Below are 13,354 nucleotides of genomic sequence, written 5' to 3'. Positions count from 1 at the left end.
TAGGCCCCATTTGGAGTACTGTGAGCAATTTTGGGCCCCACACCTCAGGAAGGACATACTGGCACTGGAGCGGGTCCAGCGGAGATTCACACGGATGATCCCAGGAATGGTAGGCCTGACATACGATGAACGTCTGAGGATCGTGGGACTATATTCATTGGAGTTTAGGAGGTTGAGGGGAGATCTGATAGAAACTTACAAGATAATGAACGGCTTAGATAGGATGGACGTAGGGAAGTTGTTTCCATTAACAGGGGAGACTAGGACGCGGGGGCACAGCCTTAGAATAAAAGGGAGTCACTTTAGAACAGAGATGAGGAGAAATTTCTTCAGCCAGAGAGTGGTGGGTCTGTGGAATTCATTGCCACAGAGGGCTGTGGAGGCCGAGACGTTGAGCGTCTTCAAGACAGAAATTGATAAATTCTTGATTTCTCGAGGAATTAAGGGCTATGGGGAGAGAGCGGGTAAATGGAGTTGAAATCAACCATGATTGAATGGTGGAGTGGACTCGATGGGCCGAATGGCCTTACTTCCGCTCCTATGTCTTATGGTCTTATGGTCTTAGAATCCCTACAGAGCAGAAGGAGGCCAATCGGCCCATCGAGTCTGCACTGACCACAATCCCACCCAGGTCCGATCCCTGTAACCCCACATATTTACCCTGCTAATCCCCCTGGCACTAGGGTTAGTTTAGCGTGGCCAATTAACCTAACCTACACATCTTTGGAGTGTGGGAGGAAACCGGAGGAAACCCATGCAGATACGGGGAGAACGTGCAAACTCCTAATGTCTGTAAACGGTGTTTGTGTACCTGGCCTGACTCCATAACTGCCTTGGGAACAGCCCTTAGCATTGAGACTTTGCTGCAAGTCTTTCCCCCGGCCCTGGGAGTCGCGAGTCAGCGCCCTAACTCGGCTTCGTTCCTGAAGGACAGCTTTTATGTAATTTTCTGGCACACATTTCATTCAACAAATCTAATCAGGAACTTGGAATTCCACTCCGAGTGGAACTTCTTTTTTAAAAAAAGCAGAGGCTCCGACAGAAAATTATATCATGTGACATTCCAACTTGCAGAAGAGCTTTCAAAGCAAATCAATGCTGTATTGGTGCTGATAGCTGACAGGGGGCAGAGAGTCAGGAAGCTGCTGTTATACTGGGTGCACGGCCCTGCAAAGCTTTTCAAGGTTCCAGCTGACTATCTCTGGCTCACATCAGAGGAGCAGGGTCTATTCCTGCACCGGGTTTGGATGTTTGCCTCTGGAATGTCTCCGACGGGAAAAGCTCCGGAAAAACCTGACCTAAAACATCAGCTACAACCCACATATCGCACCCTCCTTCAAACACACCCACCCTCCACTACACACACACCACCCTCTCGCCACCCCCACACACACCCTTACCCGCCTGCCCCACCCCCGCCTGCCCCACCCAGACACACCCTCACCCGCCTGCCCCACCCCCACCCTCATCTGCCTGCCCCACCCCCACCCTCATCTGCCTGCCCCGCCCCCACACACATACACAGACCCTCAGACACCAGCCACCCCCCCCCACACCAGGCCTTCCCCCTCAGCAGCCCTCTTTTCTACCTCCCCCCACACACAACACCCTCACCCGTCCAGCCCTCCCACACACTCATCAGACCTTCCCTCCCCACACGCCATGCCTCCCCTCGCCCTCCCCCTCCCCACACCCTCACCACACACCCTCACCAGCTCCCCCTCCACCCCTCACCAGGCCTCCCCTCCCCTCCCCTCCCCTCCCCCCCCCCTCCACCCCTCACCAGGCCTCCCCTCCCCCCCTCCACCCCTCACCAGGCCTCCCCTCCCCCCCCCCCCCTCCACCGCTCACCAGGCCTCCCCTCCCTCCCCCCTCCCCTCCCCCACCCCACCCCCCTCACCCCACACAGACACACACACCAGGCTTCCTCTCTCTCTCTCTCTCACACAAACACATACACACCACTTACTTCATCCTGGGCCTTTCGGTATTTATTCCTTGTTGCTCTCAGTGTTTATTTAAGTGGTGTAGGATTTATGTTATTTGGAATGATTTATTAAAAAGCACCCGCTTTAAAATCTTACGGCAATTCTCAAAACATTCCAAACTGATGGAATTATCTTTTGAAAACTTGCTCACTGTTGTGTTTTCGGCAAAATAAGGCTTGCATTTAAATAGCGCCTCAAGTGCTTTACAGACAAATAACTTGTTTTTTAATTTGTTCACCAGATGAGGGCGTCGCTGGCTAGGCCAGCATTTACCTCGAGCAGTCCATGTGGAGGTGGTGGTGAGCTGCCTTCTTGAACCACTGCAGTCCATGTGGTGTAGGTACACCCATCATGTTGTTAGGGAGGGAGTTCCAGGATTTTACTCAAAGGTTTGCAGCATGTTAACAGGCCCTTCGGCCCAACATGTCCATGCCATCCAATTGTTATCATTAAGCTAGTCCCAATTGACCACATTTGGCCCATATCCCTCTACACCCATCTTACCCATGTAACTGTCCAAATGCTGCTTAAAAGACAAAATTGTACCCGCCTCTACTACTACCTCTGGCAGCTCGTTCCAGACACTCGCCATCTTGTGTGAGAAAAAACTGCCCCTCTGGACCCTTTTGCATCTCTCCATTCTCACCTTAAACCTACGTCCTCTAGTTTTACACTCCCGTACCTTTGGGAAAAGATAATGACTATCTAGCTGATCTATGCCTCTCATTATTTTATAGACCTCTTATGAGATCATCCCTCAGCCTCCTACGCTCAGGGAAAAAAGTCCCAGTCTATTCAGCCTCTCCTATAACTCAAACCACCAAGTCCTGATAGCATCCGAGTAAATTTTTTCTGCACTCTTTCTAGTTTAATAATATCCTTTCTATAATAGGGTGACCAGAGCTGTACACAGCATTCCAAGTGTGGCCTTACCAATGTCTTGTACAACTTCAACAAGACGTCCCAACTCCTGTATTCAATGTTTTGACCAATGAAACCAAGCATGCGGAATGCCTTCTTCACCACTCTGTCCACCTGTGACTCCACTTTCAAGGAGTTATGAACCTCTATCCCTAGATCTCTTTGTTCTGTAACTCTTCCCAACGCCCTACCATTAACTGAGTAAGTACTGCCCTGGTTCAATCTACCAAAACGCATCACCTCGCATTTATCTAAATTTTGACCCAGCGACTGCGAAAGAACAGCGATATATTTCCAAGTCGGGATGGTGAGTGACTAGGAGGGAAACCCATGTCCCCTCGACACCTTCTGCCACTTATCTTGAATCTATTTCCCCTGCCCGGTCCTGGTCTCAAGTGGCCAACATTCCAGGGAGGACACTTCAGAGGCACTGTGAATCTCTCTGTGTACACTTGGAATACTGTGTACAGTTCTGGTCAAGCTTTGCTTATCCCAAATGGAAAACGAACCTTTAGAGGAATGTTCAAGGCCCAAGTACCAAAATGCATCAGTAACCTCATAACAGCCTTTAGTCTAACGTTCGTGCAGTAGTGTGCCATGGACCCAAACACATGGAAGCAGAAGATCATGATCTCCATCATCGCCTGGTCAGTGCTTTTTCTAATTGTGTGAAAATGCTGCTAAATGTTGAGACACACACACAGGCTTCACATTCCATGGTAACGAGTCAACCACAACGCAATTATTACAAGTTCCAATTCCTTCAACATTTTCAAACTAACTTTGTTTTTGGACGCGCCTAACTTGTTCAATAAAACAAACAAGAAACTTTTCAAAACAAATTTAATGGCACAATAAAAGGCGACAGATGATAAATTTAAGATCCTAAGGAACAAGGGCAAGAGTAGACCATTCGGCCCCTCGAGCTTGCTCTGGCATTCAATAGCTGGCTGATTGTGGCCTTAACCCCACACAAGGCTTCACTTCTTCAAAAGCAACAATCCTTTCTTCAGAAATCATAGCATCGTAACCGTAGAATCCCCACAGTGCGGAAGGAGGCCATTCAGCCCATCGAACCTGCCCCAACAACAGCCTCTCCCAGGACCTATCCCCACGCACTTACCCAACAGGCAGTCACCCAAGCCTGGAATTGAACCCAGGTCCCTAGCGCTGTGAGGCAGCAGTGCTAACCACAGTGCCACCGTGCCGCCCTTGTGACTCGCTCGCACTTTGTTACCAACTGACAAAAACGTCCGAGCTCAGGAGGAAGCGAACTCTCGAGTTAAGATCACCATGTGTCCCTCTTCGTTCCAAGCGCAAGGCAATAGGTCAACAATGCCGTGTCACAGTACTGAGGTGTGGCCACTGGAGGCTGCTAGAGAGCTACACACTTGGCAAAGTGTGCTTCACAGCGTAGCTAAGACACTCACCCCTCCCCCTCCTGCATCTGAAGCAACCCTATCCTGCCACACAACCGGTCCACACCACTTGACCTGTTGGGAGACCCTTGGGTTTGGCATCTGAACTTTGACCTCAGTTAACCCATTCCCTCCACAGCTCCCTGCCACCAAAGAGGAGGAGGAAATTCCATTCGCTGCTTCACAGCCAGAACATTAGTGCAAATCGAGCCGTTAACTATTTTTTTCCTTTAAAAACCTGCACAAAACACAAAGGTGAGATACTCCTGGAACCCCACAGCACAGAACAGCTTTCCCTTCAACACATTTTTTCCTTCAAGGTCTCTTGACCTTTTTGGAAGCAGAATTTCTCCAATTAGTTGTTTTCAAGTGGAATCAGAACGCAATAGAAGAAATCATAGAAACCCTACAGTGCAGAAGGAGGCCATTCAGCCCATCGAGTCTGCACCGACCACAATCCCACCCAGGCCCTACCCCCACATATTTTACCCGCTAATCCCTCTAACCTACGCATCTCAGGACTCTAAGGGGCAATTTTTAACCTGGCCAATCAACCTAACCCGCACATCTTTGGACTGTGGGAGGAAACCGGAGCACCCGGAGGAAACCCACGCAGACACGAGGAGAATGTGCAAACTCCACACAGACAGTGACCCGAGCCGGGAATCGAATGTTTTCATCAAATCAGAGAATCCCTACAGTGCAGGAGGCCATTCGGCCCATCAAGTCTGCACCAACCACAATCCCACCCAGGCCCTATCCCTGTAACTCCATTTACCCCAATAGTGTCAGGGGGACTAACGGGCAATTTTAGCATGGCCAATCCACCTAACACACACTTCTTTGCGCTGAGGGAGGAAACCGGAGCACCTGAAGGAACCTCAAGCAGACACGGGGAGAATGTGCAAACTCCACACAGTGACCCAAGCTGGGAATTGAACCCGGGTCCCTAACGCTGTGAGGCAGCAGTACTAACCACTGCGCTACTGTGCCACCCTATTTTCCTGTCAGATAACTTGAAATACAATTAAGGATTCAGAGAAAATCATTCTCTTTCTAAAGTGACACGGGAAAGGCACTCAACGTGCCAATATTCTGATGAATGAGGTGCTTCCCTCACTCAGACGCTAACTTTTGTTTCTAATATTGAACATAGAACAGTACAGCACAGGAACAGGCCCTTCGGCCCGCAATGTTGTGCCAAGCATGGCGCCAAATTAAACTAATCCCTTCTGCCTGCCCTTGGTCCATATCCCTCTACTCCTTCCATATCCATGTGCTTATCTAAAAGAACCTTAAACACCCCTATCGCCTCTGCCTCCACCACCACCCCTGGCAGAACGTTCCAGACATCTACCACTTTGTGTAAAAAACCTGCCCTTCACATCTCCTTTGAACTTTCACACTCTCACCTTAAGTGCCCCCTAGTATTAGACATTTCAACTCTGGGGAAAAGATTCTGACCGTCAACCCTATCTGTGCCTCTCATAATTTTATAGACTTCTATCAGGTCTCCCCTCAGCCCCCGCCGCTCCAGAGAAAACAACCCTAGTTTGTCCAGCCTCTGCTTACAGCTCATACCCTCTAATCCAGGCAGCATCCTGGTAAACCTAATGTTTAAAGTATATTTAATACTGCCACAAGTAACACTGCAAGTTACTGTGAAAAGGTCGTGAATGTAGCCTAGTCCATCACGCAAACCAGCCTCCCATCCATTGACTTCCCGCTGCCTCGGAAAAGCAACCAATAATTAAGGACCCCACGCACCCTGGACATTCTCTCTTCCACCGGGAAAAAGGTACAAAAGTCTGAGGTCACGTACCAACCAACTCAAGAACAGCTTCTCCCCTGCTGCTGTCAGACTTTTGAATGGACCTACCTCGCACTAAGTTGATCTTTCTCTCCACCCTAGCTATGACTGTAACACTACATTCTGCACTCTCTCATTTCCTTCTCTATGTACGGTATGCTTTGTCTGTATAGCGCAAGAAACAATACTTTTCACTGTACACTAATACATGTGGCAATAGTAAATCAAATCATTCTAAGGTGTGGGGCCTGAGTAGCCAAAGGCATGCGCGACAATGGTCGAGTGAATCAAATCAGAAGATGGGCAGAAGGTCAGGATCGGAAAGCGTGGAGGTGTTGGAGGCTTCTAGAGATGGGCTGTCTGTTCCTGTGCTGCCCTTGAGCTGGTTTCAGTCTGGGATAATCCCTTCCGTCCCCACACCAGGAATTCTGACAAGATGGATGCAAGCTTTGCACTGAACTGTAATCTGAAGGAGCGCATGAAAGCAGCAGAGGGCATGATTCCGCTAACACCGATTTCATAGAAATCATAGAATCCCTACAGTGCAGAAAGAGGCCATTCGGCCCATCGAGTCTGCACTGACCACAATCCCACCCAGGCCCTATCCCCATATCCCAACATATTTACCCACTAATCCCTCTAACCTACGCATCTCAGGACACTAAGGGGCAATTTTAGCATGGCCAATCAACCGGAGCACCCGGAGGAAACCGGAGCACCCGGAGGAAACCCACGTGGACACGAGGAGAATGTGCAATCTCCACACAGACAGTGACCCAAGCCGGGAATTGAATCCAGGTCCCTGGAGCTGTGAAGCAGCAGTGTTAACCACTGTGCCACCGTGCCGCCCAACATGATTTGTCCAACATCCCACGAGCAAGGCGACCAAAAGAGCTTCACAGAGAGCTGCAAGATAAAAATACTCCTCAAAGAACAAACAAAGAACAGTACAGCACAGGAATAGGTCCCTCAGCCCACCAAGGCTATGTGGGCAGATGCGCCTTACTAAACTAAAGATATTTTGTCTCTACGCGGCCCGTATCCTTCCATTCCCTGCCTATTCACCTATCTGTCAAGATGCCCCTTAAACGTTGCTCTTGTATCTGCTTCTACCACCTCCTCTGGCAGCGCATTCCAGGCACTTACCACCCTCTGTGTCAAAAACCTACCCTCACATCTCCTTTAAACTTCCCCCTTTTACCTTAAACCTATGTCCTCTTGTAACTGACATTTCTACCCTGGGAAAGACACCGGCTATCCATTGCATTCGTGCCTCTCATAATCTTGTAAACTTCTATCAGGTCGCCCCTCAGCCTCTGACATTCAAGTGAGAACAAACCAAGTTTCTCCAACCTCTCCTCATAGCTAATACCCTCCAAACCAAGTAACATCCTGATAAACCTTTTCTGTACCCTCTCCAAAGTCTCCACACGCTTCTGGTAATGTGGCCACCAGAATTGTACGCAACATTCCAAATGAGGACTGACTGAGGGCGGCACGGTGGCACAGTGGTTAGCACTGCTGCTTCACAGCTCCAGGGACCTGGGTTCGATTCCCGGCTTGGGTCGCTGTCTGTGTGGAGTTTGCACATTCTCCTAGTGTCTGTGTGGGTTTCCTCCGGGTGCTCCCTTATAAAATTCTAACAGGGTTAGACAGGGTAGATTCAGAAAGAATGTTCCCAATGGTGGGGGAGTCCAGAACGAGGGGGTCATAATTTGAGCAAAGGGGTAAATCTTTTAGAACGGAGGTGAGGAGAAATTGGAGCTAAAGTCTAAATCCTGAATCCATGAAAAGATCAGCCATGATCTTATTGAATGGCGGGGCAGGCTCGAGGGGCCAGATGGCCTACTCCTGCTCCCAGTTCTTATATTCTTAAATTTTTTCACCCAGAGGGTGGTGAATGTGTGGAATTCATTACCACAGAATGTAGTTGAGGCCAAAACGTTGTGTGATTTCAAGAAGAAATTAAATATAGCTCTTGGGGCTAAAGGGATCAAGGGATATGGGAAGGGGGGAATCAGGGTATTGAATTCGATGATCAGCCATGATCAAAATGAATGGCGGAGCAGGTTCGAAGGGCCCAACAGCCTACTCCTGCTTCTATGTTTGTCTATTTTTATACTCTATGCCCCGACCGATGAAGGCAAGCATGCCATATGCCTTCTTGACCACCTCGTGACTGGCAAAAGAGCAGTCTGCGATCGGTCAAGAGAGGTCCCATGATGCTCCATCTCTCACGGCAGGTGCGGACACTGGCCGCTGACACAATTTTATTGAACATATCCGTACGGACATGGCAATCATTCACTTTTGAGCAAAAGGCATTTCAGAAAGCGCAAGAGGTCTCCTCCCCCCCCCCCTCCCCCTCACCTCAGATGGTGAACTGTTTTTCCAAGGGGGCTGATGAACAATGGAGAGTGGAGGGGCAGATGGTGTGCATTGAATGGGCCACAACGCTGTCACTGGGAGGGGCTACAGCTTCCATGGAAATGGCAGCTCACACTGCCTGGGAAAGAAGAAGAGGAGTCTTTGCATCAATAGCCTCCTCGCTAGTGAACGCCTTTTCGCACCTTAGTAACAAGAGGATGAGGGGGGTGGGGGGGGTGCATGATTTAACAGAGGAACGAAAGAAAGTTAGAAAATTCACTCCCGCTCAGGCAGAGGGAAGTGGCAGTCTAAATCCTCTCTTTGCAAAGAGTAGAGGATCAATAAAAAGGGAATATTAAAGCAGAAAAGGAGACCGGAAAATGGAATTAGAGCGCAGGTCCCATCGCAAAACGAGTGCAGACACAAGTTAGTTTAAAAAAAAATTCCTCACTCCCCGCTGGAATTCATTATTCCACGAGTACACGGTGAAATGAAGAGTATTTTAAAAATCTGTGTGGCATCTGCAAATATTTTCCCCGTCTGCTTCCAGAATCTGCTTGATGACAGAGGGCAAACTAACACTGAGTTTTCACACATTCACTCGCACTGGATTTCAGCTCGTTTTTCACTTTTAAGCGGAGGGCCATTGATTCCGTTCTCAAAAGGGATTGGTGGGAATTCAGTTCCCCTTTAGCCCCGGGACGTGGAATGTTCCTTTTCGGTAGAACAATTAACTTGCATTTCCGTTGCCTCGTTAATGTGGTGACACATCGCAATGGGCAAGGTGCCATCCAGATTTTTGTAGGTGTGGATGGGAAATTTGGGGCGGCGCGGTGGCACAGTGGTTGGCACTGCTGCCTCACAGCGCCAGGGACCCGGGTTCGATCCCCGGCCTCGATCCCCGGCCTTGGGTCATTGTCTGTGCACGTTCTCCCCGTGTCTGCATGGGTTTCCTCCGGGTGCTCCGGTTTCCTCCCACACTCCGAAAGACGTGCTGGTTAGGTTTATTGGCCGTGCTAAATTCTCCTGTGTACCCGAACAGGAGTGTGGTGACTAGAGGATTTTCACAGTAACTTCACTGTGGTGTTAATGTAAGCCTACTTGTGACACTAATAAATAAATTTAAACAAATCATGGCATTCATAGAATCCGTAAGAAGTCTCACAACACCAGCTTAAAGTCCAACAGGTTTATTTGGTAGCAAATACCATAAGCTTTCGGAGCACTGCTCCTTCGTCAGATGGAGTGGATATCATAGAATCCTACAGGGCAGAAGGAGGCCATTCGGCCCATCGAGTCTGCACCGACCACAATCCCACCCAGGCCCTATCCCATAACCCCATGCATTTACCTAGCTAGTCTCCCTGACACTAAGGGGCAATTTAACATGGCCAATTCACCTAACTGCACATCTTTGACTGTGGGAAGAAACCGGAGCACCCGAAGGAAACCCACGCATAGAGTACATAGGGGAGAAGGAAGGGAGAGAGTGCAGAATGTAGTGCTACAGTCACAGCTAGGGTGTAGAGAAAGATCAACTTAATGTATGCTTTCTTTCAGAGAGGCAGCTACCATCTCAAACCACCTCAGAGGCTCGGGATTTGCACGGAACAATGTCCCAATGGAGTAAAAACGACAAGGACCTGAGGAGGAGCAAGATAGATAGAGAAGAAAGAAAAGGAGGAATGCAAATGTATTCAATTAGCATAAAAAGGACTGTGGGACTGGCCCAAGCGACAAGCAGCCATTTGCACAGATGTCCTAGACAAACACAAATGTCAAGGGGATTCGCATAACTGACCTCCCAAAACTGTCTCACGGGGCAACTCAGTTAATTGAGGCCTGACCGTATTCTTGTGAGACAAAGTGGCCTACAGTCTGGCAATCTCTCTCTCTCTCCTCAGCCAGATTAACATACACCCGGGAGTTTAAAAAGTATGAGTGTTGCTAACAGACAGTATTGATGGTTGTGGTGGACTTGTTCACCGTTTACGTTCACTTGGAGAATTTTCCTTCTCTTTCCCCTCCCCCACATTCGAGGTGGGGGGGGGGGGGGGGGGGGGGGGAGGGGGAGGATTAGGCAAAGAGAAAGCAAGATGCAACCCATATAAAATGAGGCTTTCTGTGAGCAGGACAAAGGATTCATCCACAATAGCCTTCCTCCAGGAGGTCCCCCTTCTCAAAAGGAGCGCCGAGTTCCGAATGACTCTCAGGATCAGCTCACTTCGAGAGGCTACATTCGAACCCAGCGGCCAAACAGGATCGCAGGGGCCGCGACGTAAACCGTTACGAGTCCCGCAACAACTTTCTTCCATTCCTCAGCTCCGACAGTTTGCAGATCTCGGTGAGGATGGGCACAAAACTAATATTAAGCATCAAGTTTGTCCGTCAGTTGACGGAAGGGAGTTAATTAAAGGGTGACAAAGTGACGGGGAATTTTGCTCACTCACCAACTTTGTCATGCTCCCACCTCTGGCCAGATCTGGTAGTATTACATAGAGCACCTACCACCAATACAATACAGCACAAACCATTTCAATCGGTGCTTAGAATCGGTCTGCCTTTCATCTGTCCTCATTCCGAGGGTTAGCCGCGCTCGGAACAATCATTTTCCCACTGATCTCTCTGCCCCATCTCCCCCCACAGCCTGTCCCATCGAGGGGCCCAGTCCACCTTCTGGCGTTATCCATCTTGAGTCGTCCCTGTGCACTTTTTCCAGAGGTTTGGCCTTGCAGCATCTCTTTCTGCCAAACCTTTCACTCCTGTTTACATCACGTGTTCAAAATCAGTGAGTTTCATAGAGTCACAGAGGGTGGGGGCCTAGAATGCATTGCCAAGTGAGGTGGTTGAAGCAGTAATGTTAGTCACATTTCAGACTTAGCTTGATAGGCATATGAACAAACAGGGAACAGAGGGATATAAGCAGTTGGTTTAGATAGGACAAGGTGATTGGCGCAGGCTTGGAGGGCTGAAGGGCCGGCCTGGTTTCCTAAACTGAATAGTCCCATTTGAATCATAGAATCCCTACAGTGCAGAGGAGGACATTTGGCCCATCGAGCCTGCACCGACAACAATCCCACCCCATAACCTAACATATATACCCTACTAATCCTCTTGACACTAAGGGGCAATTTAGCATGGCCAATCAACCTAACCCGCATATTTTTGGACTGTGGGAGGAAACCGGAGCACCCGGGGGAAACCCACGCAGACACGGGGAGAATGTGTAAACTCCACACAGACAGTGACCCAGGGCCGGAATTGAACCCGGGTGCCTGGCGCTGTGAGGCAGCAGTGCTAACTACTGTGCCTGTGTTTGGCCCATCTCCCTTTAAACCTTTCCCACCCATGTACCTGTCCAAATGTCTTTTAAATGTTATAATTATACCTGCCTCTCCCACCTCCTCTGACAACTCATTCCATACACGCACCACCCTCTGTGTGAAAAAGTTGTCCCTCAGGTCCCATTTAAATCTTTCCCCTCTCACCTTAAACCTAGGCCCTCTAGTTTTGGACTTTCCTACCTTGGGGAAAAGATCTTGGCGATTCACCTTATCTAAGCCTGCGCCAATCGCCTTGTCCTATCTAAACCAACTGCTTATATCCCTCTAGTCCCTGTTTGTTCATGTGCCTATCAAGCTAAGTCTTAAATGTGACTAACATAACTGCCTCAACCACCTCACTTGGCAGTGCATTCCAGGCCCCCACCACCCGCTGTGTAAAAATCCACCCCCGCACATCTCTACTGAACCTTTCGCCCCCTTACCTTGAACTTGTGCCCCCTTGTAATTGTCATTTCTGCTTTGGGAAAAAGCTTCCAACTGTTCATCATATCTATACCTCTCATAACTTTATAAACTTCTATCGGGTCGCCCCTCAGCCTCTGTCTTTCCAGGGAGAACAATCCCAGTTTACCCAATCTCTCCTCATAGCTAAGACCCTCCATACCAGGCAACATCCTGGTAAACCTTTTCTGTACTCTCTCCAAAGCCACCCCCTCCTTCTGGTAGTGCGGTGACCAGAATTGAACATAGTATTCCAAGTGTGGCCGAATCAACGTTTTATGTAACTGTAACATAACTTGCCAACTTTTTTAAAAAAAAGTTTATTTATTAGTCACAAGTAGGACTTACATTAACACTGCAATGAAGTTATTGTGAAATTCCCCTAGTCGCCACAGTCTGGCGCCTGTTCGGGTCAATGCACCCTAACCTGCACGTCTTTCAGAATGTGGGAGGAAACCAGAGCACCCGGGGGAAACCCACGCAGTGCTAACCACTGTGCCACCCCATACTCGATGCCTCATCCGATGAAAGCAAGCATGCTATTATACTTTCTTCACTACCTTTTCCACCTGTGCTGCCACTTTTAAGGATCTGTGGACCTGTACTCCCAGATCTCTCTGTGTGTCTATGCTCCTGATGGTTCTGCCATTTATTTTGTAGCTCCTACCTGAATTGGATCTACCAATGCATCACCTTGCATTTGTCCAGATTAAATTCCATCTGCCATTTCTCCGCCCAAATGGGACTAGTTCAGTCCAATGATGTGCGGGCTACGTGGATTTGCCATGGTAAATTGCCCCTTAGTGTCTCAAGATGTGTAGATTAGGGAAATTAGCGGGGTAAACATGTGGGATCACAGGGATAGGATGCAGACTCGATGGGCCAAACAGCCTCCTTCTGTACTGTTGGGACTCGATGATCTTCACAAGTTCCTCTTTACATCAGCTTTCTCGAGGACACTCATTTGCTCACTTGGCCGCCTGTGATACACATAACGTCTGTCTTGAGTCCTTTCATTGGAGCCTCGTCACTCTTCCCGATGGTCCGGCTTTCACAGCCGGACAT

General features: G+C 49.0%; 1 protein-coding gene across 1 annotated transcript in view; it reads right to left on the bottom strand.

Moving 5' to 3' along the window:
- acvr2ba (activin A receptor type 2Ba) overlaps nucleotides 1-13,354 on the bottom strand; it is a 193,506-nt gene that overhangs the window by 96,676 nt on the left and 83,476 nt on the right. The gene's annotated exons all lie outside the window — the stretch shown is intronic.

Source organism: Mustelus asterias, chromosome 2 (genome assembly GCF_964213995.1).
Source record: "Mustelus asterias chromosome 2, sMusAst1.hap1.1, whole genome shotgun sequence".
Classification (NCBI taxonomy): domain Eukaryota; kingdom Metazoa; phylum Chordata; class Chondrichthyes; order Carcharhiniformes; family Triakidae; genus Mustelus; species Mustelus asterias.
This window is presented reverse-complemented; position numbering and strand designations above follow the sequence as displayed.